The 13,260-nt window shown below is 48.9% G+C and overlaps 2 protein-coding genes across 5 annotated transcripts in view; one reads left to right on the top strand and one right to left on the bottom strand.

Moving 5' to 3' along the window:
* Nucleotides 1–5,933, bottom strand: part of LOC116948804 (mesoderm induction early response protein 3-like) — a 33,076-nt gene extending 27,143 nt beyond the window's left edge. Inside the window, exon 1 of the mRNA XM_076071791.1 lies at nt 5,537–5,933. The gene's annotated coding sequence lies outside the window, so the exon portion shown is untranslated. The remainder of the gene's footprint in view (nt 1–5,536) is intronic.
* Nucleotides 5,934–6,034: 101 nt separating this feature from the next.
* The window catches only part of LOC116948802 (interleukin-6 receptor subunit beta-like), a 103,443-nt gene continuing 96,217 nt past the window's right edge, over nt 6,035–13,260 (top strand). For 2 of the 4 annotated variants that reach the window (XM_032965905.2, XM_032965904.2), the window contains exon 1: nt 7,698–8,741. The gene's annotated coding sequence lies outside the window, so the exon portion shown is untranslated. Of the gene's footprint in view, nt 6,632–7,697; nt 8,742–13,260 lie in introns of those variants that run through there. The other 2 variants (XM_032965906.2, XM_032965907.2) reach the window with 2 other exon arrangements.

Raw genomic sequence — 13,260 nt, forward strand, 5'->3', positions numbered from 1 at the left:
AAAGTAACAACACATACAGAAGCTTAAAATTATAATTGGTATAACAGAAAAAAAGTTATTTATATTAAATAATAAATTATTTCCCAATACCGTAAACCACTTTGCCATAGTAGAGAGGCCAAAGTCAACATTAAGGGATAGATGTTTGAGGCAGGAGTGATGTCCGTGCTACTTTACTGCTGGGAGAGCGATACTGTAAGAAATAATACTGAAGAGACACTTACAGGATAGTGTTAATTTGACGGTAGGATAGGTGAAAGTATCTTGAAAATTCATAAAAAATATATTTCACATTTATTTAACCACGTAAAGAAACCCTTGAGTTTAAAAAAGCTCTTTTGCAAGGGGGACCTGTGGCAAGACATTATTTCAGATGCAAACAGGATAGGGAAGTCTAACACGTACACTTTCGCGACCAATGTCATCCATAATAGGGGTTTGTTGGGTGAGATCGCGTAAATATATAAATGTGTCGTTAAACCCGCCACCACACGACACAGCGAATTAGTAAGGTTTGTCACTAAACAGAACGTGCCAATTCGTTACTAGTAAATCACACCGGTGTGTTGGAGAGCATATCCACAACATTTACAATCTGAGTACGATGTTTCGCTAGGAATTACAACTAGCTTCATCAGGCGGACAGCCAGATTTGTGGCTGTCTTGCTGTCCGCCTGATGAAGCTAGTTGTAATTACTGGCGAAACGTCGTACTCAGATTGTAAATGTTGTGGATATGCTCTCCAACATACCGGTGTGCTGTACTAGTAACGAATTGGCATGTTCTATCGTGATTTGAAGCTTTCGTGACTGCAGGAATCCATACTCTTTGGTTCTTTCGGTAAAGTGACGTAGGTAGAAATAAAATAAAACAAATCACGACGTTTCGATCGCAACGCAAGCGACCGTGTTCAGGTGAGAGAGAAAGCCTGTTCTGTTTAAGTGACAAACCTTACTAATTGGCTGTGTCGGGTGGTGGTGTGTTTAACGACACATTTTTATATTTACGCGTTCTAACCCAAACATCTGTATTATGCAGGATAAGGAAGCTGCGATGGATGGGGAGCGTGTGTGTAGGATGGAGGGCGGATTTTCGAGGCAGACAATGGCATTACGCGCCCAGAGGTCAGCCAACAGGAAGACCTAAGCCACGTGACGGCGACTGCACTGTCAGAGCAGTCCTGCCATTCGGCGCCAACTTTGCACGAGCTGAAGGGTCTAACAGGAGGAACAATATGACGAGCGAAAGGTCTTGTCGTCGTGGGCCATGCTGACTTCTTGCATTGTCACAGGGAATGAGTGTGTCCATGGCAGTGCTGTTGAATCCCTGTAGCCGATGCAAGGATTGATGGGGGCTCAGTGCACACAAAGTAGATGTCTGAAGAGTTCAAATAACGAAGCAGCCAGAAGAGGCGGACAGCTGTGTCCAGGGGTGTAAGTTGGGGAGCGTGAAACAGAAGCGAGGCAGACGGAGTACATGGAGATGGAGGGGAATTGATCATTATAAGATTAGGTTATTTAAAAGTATATGAAGGTAGGTGCATCACCAGAGAACAATATCCGTACACAGTCTCTGCAAATGCATCACCAGGTACACTCGTTTATAAAGTGCACGCATGGCATCGTGACATACTATTGCAAACGGAGAAGTGACACTTGATTATATATACGTAGCAACATCGTACATCTGTGTGCCAGACGTACAGTCTGTAATGCCCTACGAGTTAGTTATCTGCTTGTTTGTACCATGTGGAATTGGTATCATTTGGGATTTACTTTCACTCCAACAACGATAAATTCATAAACACAGTGACACACAAAAATACACACACAGATAGAAATAGCGACACACAGAGACCCCCACACACATGTAGAGGCATAAACACTGTCAAAAACAAAGATCCCCGTATAGCCTTGAGATACTATTAGGGCAAGTGCTGTTAGCGAGCATCTATGAAGGTCGGCACGGCACACGAGGGGGTGGGTGGCCAGCACCACGTTCAACCACCTTTGTCTCCCTAGTGGCGATGTTTACACACGGCACCAGGTACTCATTTGAGGCTGAGTCGACCTAGTGGAGGAGGCCCAGGACCGGTTCGGAAAATCGTCACTGGTATTCGTCGTGAACGAGAATCTAGCTGGGGTTGCCGGGTTCGTAGTGTAAAGTAGCGCTAACCGCGACACTACGCGTTTACACACACACATACAGATGATTACACAACCAAAACAACAACTGCCATTTGCCACTAAGTGGCAGTGATGACTCTATGGCATCACTGCCACTGAGTTCACGTGGCCTCAAGACTCGGTGCACTTGAGGCCACCTGAACTGTCAAACACTCGCTCGATCACTGACAGGTCACGGGACAGGTTCACGTGTTATGGATTAACTGACTGAGATGACTGGCAGATGCACCACCTGCACTCCCCACTGTGCCATCTTGCTGTGTTCAGCGACCTGGCCCTTTGATCATTGTCGTGGGCATCACTCTCCCACATTCTATTGCTGGAAGATGGCTACATAGCTTCCAAGAGCAAATCTCATGGGCATTCTCCTCAGAGACCGATATTGACACTGCTAATATCAGTTATCGGCAAGTCTGCCCATCTCCAGGTTATCGTATTCCACAGCCCGTGCTGTCTTGTTTTCCCCTTTACCCAGAAGAACTGAAGTTACGGTGGTGGCTGGGCATATAACTTATATACCCAACCAACGCAACCTCACCTACCGGACGAGTCCACTGATGAGACCGTATCTATGTCTTTCAAGAATATGTGAACTCCTTCGTGGCTAAACCCAGGGTGGATTGTAGGCAAACTAGTCCGTAGGTTTCATACTTGCACAGTTGATTCTGTAAATGGGTCCACATTTTGCCAATATAGAAGACAGGGCACGATTGTAGCCATGTGGATAATTTAGTTATAGCTACCACACGGTTTTACACACCCAAATAAGAGATATTATCAATAACCTGCTTCGGAGTGAGACGTCTGCTGCCAAACCCGTACTGGCCATATGCACACTGCCCTCATACGAGAACCCTCCACCCTCTCCACAAGCACCTCATTACTCGTGGAGGGTTTGTGGGGTTTGGATGGACAATGACACAAAGCACCTGGGTTGGTAATCTATTTTAGTGGGACTGACGGAATAAGATCCCACCTCTCCACGGCAAGCTCCAGATTCACGTACCATGTGGAATTCCCATGGCGCTTGCAATCCACGAAGTTGGAGATAACGGTTGGTGGATCACACGTCGAATCTAAGCTGTGGCTGGGAATCTAAATCAGATCACTGTGTTTAGAGTGCAGTGCTCTAACCACTGCCACACACTTAGAGCTCCTAAACTACTGCAAGTATAATGTTGCACGGTTGGCAATGTACAATATTGACCTTGGAAGCCCAGCGGATGAATGATTTGTTTTTAATTTAAGAAAATAAAATGATCTTTATTTGATTAGCTGAAGAATGTACATTAATTGCGCCCTAATGCAGTACATAAATAGAGTGAACCATTTGGCAATGGTTTGAGTGAATGTTAATAACTTTAAAAAAATCAACAGTATTTGCTTGCACAATTTAAAAGAGAAAACAATGAATGACCTTGGAGACCACGAGACCACCTGGGGAATTTATCTTATTTGTGTAATGCATACAGCAACAGACTGTGGATGTGTGTAACACATGAATAAATATTGTCTCCATGCCACGTTAAAGTTGTCTGGTGGTTAAAGTCCACAATACTGTGGCCATAGCGATGGCGTGAGCGTGAAGGTGGTGCAATTGCACGGGCGAGAGGGCCCCAGGTTCACGGCTTGGACGAATGGGAGTCATGAGACAAGAGACCTGCCCCATTTGTGTCTTTACACCAGGGCCCACACCAACCATGTACCGTTGCACTACCACCCCTCGTATCCATGGGCTTCTCTGGGTATCCACACACACCAATCACTCACTCATATCCTAATCAATAAGGAACCTTATGGAAAGAGTCGGAGACTCAGTGAAGCTTTCCTGAGAAAATACACTGCGTTATTATTATTACTCTTTGGTTCTTTCGTTAAAGTCACGTAGTTAGAAATCAATTTAAATAAAACAAATCACGACGTTTCGATTGCAATTCAAGCACTCTTCATCAGGTGGGAAAACCACAGCAAGAATTGTATTTTGCTGAAGTGGGAGAGAGAGCTGCCGTGGCAAGAGGTTATATTGGTGAGCAAGGGGGGAGAGAGGGGGGGCGTTGCGTGGGCGCTACGAGAAGGGGCGTGAGGCTGGGGGGGGAGTGGGGGGGGCTGGAAGTGGGAGGCCGAGAAAGCTGGGGATGCGGCGGGGGAAATTAACTCGGAAAAATAGACTCGTACCCGGCAGATATGATAGACACCACCATACAGCAGTTAAGGTTTAACCTGGTTAATAACATCCTTCCAATGATTGCTCAATTTGTGTCCATCTTCTCGGTTGAAGTTACATCTATGTTTATATATCTGGATGGCTTCATGAACAAACCTTTGATAGTAGCCAGAAGGTTTGCAGAGTACCTTGGTCTCGGAAACAACAATATCATGCGAGCCCACTGCGTTATAACAATGGTCAGCCACGGCAGAGGTATTGGTTCTGCCGTGTTTTGGATCTGCCTTGTGTTCGCGAACACATTCCGAGACATGTCGTTTCGTTTCCCCAATGTAACAGCCACCGTAGGTACAGCTCAGTTTGTAGACTCCAGGGTATTGCATGTCAGGAATGACATCCTTCACAGATGGGATTAGATCACGGATTTGTGTTCTGTATTGAAACGGACCTGGATCTTTTGTTTGTTTAAGACTTTGGAAACCTGCAGTCACGAAAGCTTCAAATCAAGATTGCATTATTATTTACGAGCATTGTGTGCGCATTATAGCTGACTATCCACGGTGGCCATGCACCTCTCAGCTGTGTGTTTGCTGTGTTCTGTATTCGCTCTAGTAGGTGAGGTGTTGTGGCATGTGCTGATATTGTATGTCGTTGATTCGGTATGTTACAATGTATTACACAATACACACGGTGTCTGTGTCATGTGTTGATGTTTTGCGTGGTGTATTGTGACGTTTATAACAAAGACCGGTCCCTCCCACAGCAATGCAGAATTGTATCCACCACTTGGCTGAAGTCCACCAACAGGAAGACTTTATTTTAATCACTCACCATCCGCACGCTCGCTGATCCCTGTGAAAACAGAGGGCGATGGAGGCGCTGGGGTGGTTAAGCGCGCAGCGCTCTCAAATTGGCGGCCGAAGTTCAATTCCCGGCCACGGCTACCATGAGGCCACGTCACCAACTCGCACTGAGCAGCATGGGTGAAGTCCCGGCCAGACAACCCCCACGAAACCACGCGGCCAGTGGAGGCGGACTTCGTCAAGCAGTGGATTGATCATGAACTGTATTAGTGATGCATTATTAGAGGGGGTGGGTTCGCGATACGAAACCCAGCTTCCACTCAGTGGGAATCGGCATCGCCCTCCGCTCCCACCACCCCTCCCTTCACCAACCCGCAACTGACCAGCGTGGTGAAGTATGGTCGAAAACCCCCATGACCGACAGAGCGCGGAGAAAAGTCCTATCGCCCGCCGGCACGGCCGCGGAGAAAGCTTCGCGCACTCTCTTGGTGGAGGGGTTGAGAATTGGCTGTAAAAAAAAAACCAGAGAGAGAAAACAACAACAAGGCTGAGGCATCATCTTCATTGTGCAGTGGGGACACGTCGTCTCGCCGTGATCTCTGTGCCCCCGTGCGAGAGGAGACCAGGGGCTGCGGGCGTGGATTGGGCGTCAGGGGCTGTGATTGATCGTCCCTCCTCGCATGCCGACACCACCCCCTGCGCCCGGCTCTGGCTCTCGGCCCAAAGACGCAGCAGGCACGGGGGCTGCGGGCGCGCCGCCCCCACCGCCGTGTCCCGTTATTCCAGAGGCCCTCTTACAGGGTGGTGGGGAGTGAGTGCGGAGAGCGTGAGAGAGAGAGAGGGGGGAGAGCGCAGTGCTTGCGTGGTGAGTGTGCGGCTTGTGTGTGGGAGGGGCGGCAGAGGCTGCGTTCCACCGGACACCCGGGATACACGCGGCTAGGCGAACACACGGACAGACAACCCGAGGACACACACACAGAGACTGGCTGGCACAACGCACGGGGAGCAGAACAGGATGACACGGAACACACGTGGGCGCGTGGACACGTAGCTAACGCGGACACACAGGGCACACTCGGGGTGTTCACAGACAGCACGGTGGCAGTGCGTACGAGCACGTAGACGCGGACACACTATCACGTGGAGCAACGCATGCGGACATAGCAAGAGAGACGAGACAGCGAACGCCGATACACACCAACACACTGACATCACGCAGACACGCCCGCCATACATAGAGATACACCGACACACCGACTTATTAACGGGAAACATACATGAGCAGATACGCGACCACAGGCACACGAGGACACACACACACTGACATATGTACAGAGTTATATACATGCCACTGGGGCACGTAACCCGTTACACGCGGACAACAACAACAACTACCGCCGTTTTCCACTCAGTGGCTGACGTCAACACGGCGCTTATGCCAGGCTAGGTGCACTTTGAGGCCACATGAAGTATCAAAGGTACTAAACACTCAGACACTAACACACTCACAAATACTCACCTACACACTCACAAATACTCACCACACACTCACAAATACTCACCACACACGAATACTCACCAACACACTCACAAATACTCACCACACACTCACAAATACTCACTACACACTCACAAATAATCACCAACACACACAAATACTCACCACTCACAAATACTCACCAACACACTCACAAATACTCACCACACACTCACAAATACTCACCACACACTCACGGACACTCACCACACACTCACAAATACTCACCACACACTCACAAATACTCACCACACACTCACAAATACTCACCACACACTCACAAATACCAACACACTCACAAATACTCACCACACACAAATACTCACCACACACTCACAAATACTCACCACACACTCACAAATACTCACCACACACTTACAAATACTCACCAACACACAAATACTCACCAACACACAAATACTCACCACACACTCACAAATACTCACCACACACTCACAAATACTCACCAACACACTCACAAATACTCACCACACACTCACAAATACTCACCACACACTCACAAATACTCACCAACACACACAAATACACACCACACACTCACAAGTACTCACCACACACTCACAAATACTCACCACACACTCACAAATACTCACCAACACACTCACAAATACTCACCACACACTTACAAATACTCACCACACACTCACAAATACTCACCAACACACACAAATACACACCACACACTCACAAGTGCTCACCACACACTCACAAATACTCACCAACACACACAAATACTCACCAACACACTCACAAATATTTACCACACACAAATACTCACCACACACTCATAAATACTCACCACACACTCACAAATACTCACCAACACACACAAATACTCACCACACACTCACAAATACTCACCAACACACTCACAAATACTCACCACACACTCACAAATACTCACCACACACTCGCAAATACTCACCACACACAAATACTCACCAACACACTCACAAATACTCACCACACACTCACAAATACTCACCAACTCACTCACGGACACTCATCAACACAACAAATACTCACAAATACTCACCACACACAAATACTCACCAACACACTCACAAATACTCACCACACACTCACAAATACTCACCACACACACGAATACTCACCACACACTCACAAATACTCACCAACAAACTCACAAATACTCACCACACACTCACAAATACTCACCACACACTCATAAATACTCACCACACACTCACAAATACTCACCACACACAAATACTCACCACGCACTCACAAATACTCACCAACACACTCAAAAATACTCACCAACACAATCACAAATACTCAACACACACTCACAAATAGTCACCACACACACAAATACTCATCAACACACTCACAAATACTCACCACACACTCACAAATACTCACCACACACTCACAAATACTCACCAACACACTCACAAATACTCACCACACACTCACAAATACTCACCAACACACTCACAAATATTCACCACATACTCACAAATACTCACCACACACTCACAAATACTCACCAACACACACAAATACTCACCACACACTCACAAATACTCACCAACACACTCACAAACACTCACCACACACTCACAAATACTCACCAACACACACAAATACTCACCAACACTCACAAATACTCACCACACACAAATACCACACACTCACAAATACTCACCAACACACTCACAAATACTCACCACACACAAATACCACACACTCACAAATACTCACCAACACACTCACAAATACTCACCAACACACACAAATACTCACCACACACACACAAATACTCACCACACTCTCACAAATACTCACCATCCACTGACACGCAATCACAGCGGCTCGTTCGGCCGGTGTGGCCGGGCCCGCCCGGCCACCCACCCGCGTCTGGCACACGACGACTCCGTGGGGTCACGCTATATTTAGTCACAAGCCATCGGAACGAACCGCAGGAGCCTCTCTCATCCTCTCGCTCGGGATGCGTCGCTTCCTCATCGGCCGAACGGGGATGACTTCCCTCGCCCTCCGTCTGGGTGAGTGCCGTGAGCGTGCGAGTCGATCCTGGGCCAGTGTCGCACAGCTCAGCGCCGTGTTGTGTGGCCACCGCTTTTGAGTTTGGTGGGTTGTGTCTCGTGCGCCGCTGCGAACGCGGTTTCACGCCGAGACATGTGCGTTGATGTTTATCGCTACAGCCACCGACTATGCTTCTGGCTTTCCCCGGCAAGACGAATGTTTGGTAGCGACTTTCGCAAAGTATTGTGACGTGCTTTGGGGATCTTGAGGACAGGGTGCGGATTCAGCCATTTAAGAGCAGTTACCATGCACGTATACAGACAGGATCCTGTGACCCGGCTACCGTGTGAAGTTATGCCGGGTACCGTGTGTAGTCAGTGCCGGATTAAGCTAGTGCGGGGCCTGTAACATACTGAATAACGGGGCCCTAAATAAATAAATAAGCACATACATTTTAAAACATTATTTTTTTACTTGCACAGTTTAGTAATTGTATTATTTCATTTGCTATACAGCAAGATAATACGACAAATCGCTAACCTTAAACACCTGGGCGTTCATAAGAGTTTAAGACAGTATAGTACTATAGTAATAGAGCAAGTGCAGAATCACTAAACCGGAATTGATAGCTTGAAAGCATTTAGCGCGGGGCCCTCGAAAGTGCGTGGTCCGTAGCTACAACATGTGTAGCTACTACATGTGTAGCTTCTACATGTGTAGATACTACATGTGTAGCTACACATGTGTAGTTACTTGTGCTACTGGGATAATCCGGCACTGGGTGTAGTAATGTCACGTAAATTGTTTCGTGACATTCTTGGTCACATGTAGGGGAGGTGTTTCTCGTGACATTCGGGGGGGGGGCATTTTCAGGTTGAGTTTGACGATTTTCCGCTTTAAGGAGTTGGCGACACACGCGTCAATGCCCTCGTCACCCCGCCCGGGGCCATGTGGATGGATGTTCGTGCGAGTCGTAGACTGTGGCCCTCTCTGTGTTTCCGCCAGCGAGTTAGACCCAGCAATGGAGCGGCGTTGCTGGGTGGCGCACGAGCTCAGATAACGAGGATTTGTTTTTTTAAATCACTGCTTTCTTCCGTTTGCCGTAGAAATTAGAACAGCAACAGGATATACTAGAATGACGTACGGGCCAAATGACCCTTCAGAGCAGCGGCAATCATTATAGTAGAGGAAGTTGGCCGGATAAATATAATCGGAGACGATCTCTCTTCCCTCCCCTTCCACGCGTACTCTTAAGAACGGCCATTTCCCCCAAATCCTCAGCCTGGTGTATATTTTGATCCGATCTGTTTCCCCATCTTCCACCTCTCATCGTACAGAGGGCCAATGCCCCGCACCGTTATCTCCGTGTGCATCCCACGCCGAGGGCGCCGTGCGAACTCACGCGGGCGCGCCGTACAGCTCCACCGATATGGGGGGGGGAGGGGGGTTTCGGTTTGTACCGCGCGTATTGTTTGGCATGACGTCTGACGTTTCACTCCCCGTGCTGGGACCTTCTTCGGAAACTGAGCTGAACCAAATTGAGTTCGTAAAGATGCTCCCAGTACGCGTGGAGCACACGGGAGGGATATCCAATGGCCATTTGACCGGTGGAGAAGGTCAATGTTCAGAGCGAACGGGGAGAGTTTATATTTGGGTACGGCTGGCATTTAACAGAGGCACCGAGGCGCACACGTGTCCTCGTGGCTATTTAACCCCATCACCTGCGAGACGCCACTAATTGTTACTGTGACCTAGTACCGTATAAGTACTCATCACCACCGACACCGTTACAACCGTAACACACCCGCGTAGTCAATATTGTACTGGACCTACAATCGTCTAGGCGGAGCGGTGGTGCAGTGGTTGTGACCCCAGCGACGTGACTTCCATTCCTGGCCGGTCGCGGCTGACCTCACGCTATTTGAAACCAGCCCCCCCCCCCCCCACTTCACCAACCTGCAGTGACCAGCGCGGTGAAGTATGGTCAAATAACCCCCGTGACCGACACAGCCTTGGAGGACGTTTACCCAGCAGTGGAATAACAAAGCGCTGCAAATTATCAGCTAATCATATAGAGTCTACGAATTGTAGCCTATACGCTTATGAATATTAAGTTATCTCGTGTCATAACAATGCTAGTTCTATTGCTTGTTTTCACCATCGCCAACAGGCGCGTTTCTCCCCCTGCTGTAGCCAGCCAGCCAGTCGAGGTTCCTGCAGCACGCAGCGAGCAAGCGGCAATCGCCTTGACCGCGCCTTGACCGCCACTCGAGCTGATTTAACCCCAAGGGGACACTCGCTCTCAAGGAACCTCTCCCGTTTCCTTTGCGACACAACATGTGATCTCAGCGAACAATGCAAGTGTAGGGTTTGTGAGCGTGTGTGTGTACTAGTGGGAGCGGTGGCGCAGCGGTTAGCGCGCTACGCTACAGACTCGGCCACCAGCAGTGACGAGTATCTAAGCCGGTGCTGGGCCTCTCCTAGGCCGACGCAGCCTAAAAAATCGAGTACCTGGTGCGGGGTATAAACATCGCCACTGGAGAGACAAAGGCGGTCGGACGTGGTGCTGGCCACCCACCTCCTCGTGTGCCGTGCTGACCTTCAAAGGTGCTCGTTAACAGCACTTGCCCCAACAGTCTGTTACAGGCTATACGGGGGATCTTTGTTTTGTACATGTGAGTGTGGGGCGCGGTAGCACAGTGCATGGTTAGCGCACTGCGATTGGAACTGTGCGACCCGAGTTCGATTTCCGCTCATAACCAACATCAGTGGCGAATGTCTAAACCGTTCCTGGGCCTCTCTGAGGTTAAATCAGCCAGTACTGTTGTGCGGCACTGGAGAGACAAAGGCGGGCGGGCGTAGTGCTTGCCAAACAACCCTCCTTATGCTCCGTATTGGTCTTCATTATGAGTGCTCAGTGAGACAGCACTTGCCCCAACCCTTTGAGGGAGGCTATACGGTGTTGTCTCTTTGTGTTTGTTTTGTGAGTTGCGCCCTTCGAGGTTCACTTTCGCTCTCACGAGCCACGACAACACGAACGTTAAGTCTGCTGTGAGCCGCGGTGAAGTGCGAGAGAGAGAGAGACGAGAAGAGAGAAGAGCGAGGGGCGCAGGGCTCCGTCCCTGCTGGGCCCGCAGTCGACGCCGAGCGGTGCACGTGTGACACCGCGCGCTATGACACGTGCACCGCGCTATGACACGTGCACCGCGCTATGACACGTGCACCGCGCGTTATGACACGTGCACCGCGCTATGACACGTGCACCGCGCGCTATGACACGTGCACCGCGCTATGACACGTGCACCGTGCGCTATGACACGTGCACCGCGCGCTATGACACGTGCACCGCGTGTTATGACACGTGCACCGTGCGCTATGACACGTGCACCGCGTGTTATGACACGTGCACCGTGCGCTATGACACGTGCACCGCGCGTTATGACACGTGCACCGTGCGCTATGACACGTGCACCGCGCTATGACACGTGCACCGTGCGCTATGACACGTGCACCGCGCGTTATGACACGTGCACCGTGCGCTATGACACGTGCACCGCGCGCGCTATGACACGCTCCCCCAGTTCCACGCGTTTGACTATCCACGGAGCGATGTGCCTGCCCCCAATTCCTTCGCTGTGTTATCGCCGTATTCTCCACATTTTAAGACGCTCTCGGGTTATAAGACGCACTGCGAAACTGTGTCATTGAAGTTTAACAAATCTGGTCACACACACACACACCTATCGGATTATAGGACGCACCCTCAAGGTTTGCTTTAATGAAAGGGAAAAGGTTAATGGGTCTTATAATGGGCAGAATACGGTAGTAGGATACAATGTTAAAGTATAACTGCAGCCCGTTTTGTTAATGCACTGCTGGATTGTGGGGGTTATTTGACCACGTGGGCCAGTGGGATTGGGAACCCATCTGTGCGGACATTTTGACTGTTTTCTTCAGGTACCTACGTACAAAACGTGACTCTACAATGAATTGGCCCGATGCAGGATCCTCCTGAAAGAGAGTTATGGGGCTCCGTGAGGATATCTTGAGGACACGAATATCATGATGAAGTTTCAGTGTTTTATGTATTTTGTATGGCACGAGGTTCTATTGAGCATGTGATGTTCAATACAAATAACTACATCCTTACCGGGTGGCATAAAGCACATTAGTCCACATATATACAACCTGTCCCATGCAGCAGAGTCTTATTGTACCGTCTTTTTGCGTTGTCCGCAGGGATATATGGTGAAGTGCATCGCCTGCCTTTGCTACACAGGGCGATCCACTTACAGATACCCCACTAAACCAAAGTATACATCCTAAAGGAGCGACATTATAATGAATAATCTCTACACGCCTTCCAACAATCTCAATGGACATCTTTCTCCACTCTCCTCTGTAAAATATGCAGCCATTGCCTTCACGATATTCCTGTTGAGAAGATGGTCATCAGAATCAGTGGGGTAGCTTTAAGGGGATCTCCACTCAAACACGTGTATTGAAAATATGAAAGTTCGCTATTGTATAATATTCATG

The sequence above is a fragment of the Petromyzon marinus genome, chromosome 35, assembly GCF_048934315.1.
Source record: "Petromyzon marinus isolate PM22_M1 ecotype Great Lakes invasive population chromosome 35, UKy_Petmar_22M1.pri1.0, whole genome shotgun sequence".
Lineage (NCBI taxonomy): Eukaryota > Metazoa > Chordata > Hyperoartia > Petromyzontiformes > Petromyzontidae > Petromyzon > Petromyzon marinus.